We start from the raw sequence: 2500 nt of genomic DNA on the forward strand, positions 1-2500 counted from the left end.
AGGGCGTAGGTCAATGAAGCAAAGAAAGTGTAGCGTTTCTTGTGTGCAGTTTGCCTCTGCAAGGCAAAGAACTACTCGGCGGTCCAAGAGGATCACCAATTGCGACGAGGGGGGAAGAACCCTAATCCAAACAAATTTAATATGTATTCAATTTCACAATCCGATGCAGAGTCTTCTTCTATCCTTTGAGCTCTTCTAGAAAAGGCGACAGAAATGGGCGAATTCTGGAGAAAATCATAATAATAAAGATAACACTAGCAATAATATTATGATGATGATGATGACTTGCCTCTCTTCCTTCAGCTGACGATATTGTTGGTAGAAGTCTCCTCTCTATGTCTTATCCCAAAACAACTCGTAGTGCTGGCGCATGTATTCCCGAAAAGTGTGCATCTGAAATGATAAAAGATAAATAATTTATCAACAATATGTGGTCACGATTTAAAGTTAAAGATGCCTATCTATGTCGTTCTATTAAACATAAAGAAACAAAGAACAGTCCTCGATGAGAAAGAAAGAAACAACCAAACAAACAAACAAAGACAAACAAATACTTAGAAGAAGAAAGCAAGACAAGGACAGATTTGTCTCTTGGAAGCGTAGCACTACCACAATATCGCATTAGGTTTTAAAACGGTAAAAAAAATATAAGCACTGTAAAATAAAATAGAAAATTATAAAATAACAAATTAACTTAAACATTAATTTTGACAAAGTCCCTATCACTGCATGCAATCCATTAGAGCACCAATCTTAACACGCTTGTGAAAGTTGTAAAATCGGAAATACAAGCAGCAAAGGAGCATTTCCTCGTCGCCATAAAAATGGAAAATGTGACAGTTGATTTATGATGTCATTGATATGTTCCTTAATGCCTTTTACGACGTTTTTCATCGGATACGTCAATAATATAGCATGTGACAAAAAAAAAAAAAAATGAAAAGATGATACAGTGCCGGATAAATACCAAGTCATGTAAATGTTGCTGCTCGACGCTCGAAGAATTAAATAACAAAGTGAAATTGAATGAAAGCTGCAATTTAATTACAAAAAACAGATCAAATGAACGTTTCGGGTTTCCACTTTATCAACAAAACAGGATGAATGAAACACCACAGATGAATGAGATGATGTGGTAGTGGCGTAGTTAAGATGATTCATCTGTGGTGTTTCATTCATCCTGTTTTGTTGATAAAGGGGAAACTCGGAACGTTCATTTGATCTGTTTTTGTAATTAAATTGAAGCTTACATTCAATTTCACATTATTATTTATTTGATAAATACCAAGCAGAATTTTATTTATTTATTTTTTCTTAGTAATCAAAGTCAATCTCTTTTTCCGAGTTGGGATCGAACCTTGGACATTTTGATTTCCAATTAGAAGTTCCACAATAGATGACCTATCTATCTATATAGCCAGACAATACGTCGGATTGTGTCAGAATTTAGGTCCAATTTACTGCCCTCCACTAATCTAAAATAAAAAGGCCTTTACTGTGAAGAATGAACGCAGTTTTTTTGTTTGTTTTTTTTTTATATAAAGAAAGCAAGACTGCTTCTAACCATTTGGATTCAAAAGTTCAGCATAATATTGTTTATTCTGACGTGATACCGTATTGGGACAGTGGGTCACATAATACCAGGCTATGTAGTCGAGTGGTAAGTCACTCGCTTTCGGATAGGAAGGCCCTGGTTCGAGCCTCACTCGGCGCATAGATGAGTCCTTGGAATAGGCTCTTTACTCACATTATCTCACCGTACTCAGGTGTAAAGTGAGTACCTGGCCGTTAACAGCGTTGTCTCTGTCCGAAAAAAAAATTGTAATATCGCCTCACAGGCGTCATGTCCCGTCCTACATGTTTAGTGTTGCTGTTGGCCAGGGACCCCTTGTAAAGCGCTTTGAGCATGTTTAATGGATATTGCTCTATATAAAAGCTAAATTTATAATTTTATAATATCAGGAGACGATTTTCAAAACCCGCGATGTCACATCCAGATAAAAAATAAGTAACTGGGTGTAGAGACAGATTATTAGGATTAAGGGAGGTACAAGAGCGAGAATGGATTATCTTTCTTGACGACCAGCATAATAATTAGACAAGAAAATAAGATAATCACTCCGAAACCAGAAGATCAATAATTACACAAGATTTGTATCCAGTCCTTCGGAAAAGTGGTTTTACACTTCCAATGAGATTGGAACCAGTTTTTTGACCTCACACTTCTTGTTCCCTATTGGTGGCCACGTGATGATTAAAAAGATCCATCCACACGGAAACTAGAATCGCAGTGTTGAGGCGTGTTGTCTCTATGAATTGTGTACTTTTGTGAGTTTTGTTCACTTGTAGAAGCCAACTAGCCCTAAAAACTGGTGTTTTTGGATCTGTATTGCCCTCACAATAGTGTTCAGTGTGACACAACTAAGGGACAAAATCTGCGATAAACGCAATCAACAAACAAACCATAAATTTCATGACATACTCGTATTATGTATAGGGA

General features: G+C 36.6%; 1 long non-coding RNA gene across 1 annotated transcript in view; it reads right to left on the bottom strand.

Moving 5' to 3' along the window:
• Nucleotides 1–220: 220 nt before the first annotated feature.
• Nucleotides 221–2500, bottom strand: part of LOC144959273 (uncharacterized) — a 26609-nt gene continuing 24329 nt past the window's right edge. The window contains exon 3 of the long non-coding RNA XR_013642589.1: nucleotides 221–393. This is a non-coding gene — a long non-coding RNA (uncharacterized LOC144959273). The remainder of the gene's footprint in view (nucleotides 394–2500) is intronic.

This window comes from Berghia stephanieae, chromosome 13 (genome assembly GCF_034508935.2).
Source record: "Berghia stephanieae isolate SIO BIC M18660-M18661 chromosome 13, UCSD_Bste_1.3, whole genome shotgun sequence".
Classification (NCBI taxonomy): domain Eukaryota; kingdom Metazoa; phylum Mollusca; class Gastropoda; order Nudibranchia; family Aeolidiidae; genus Berghia; species Berghia stephanieae.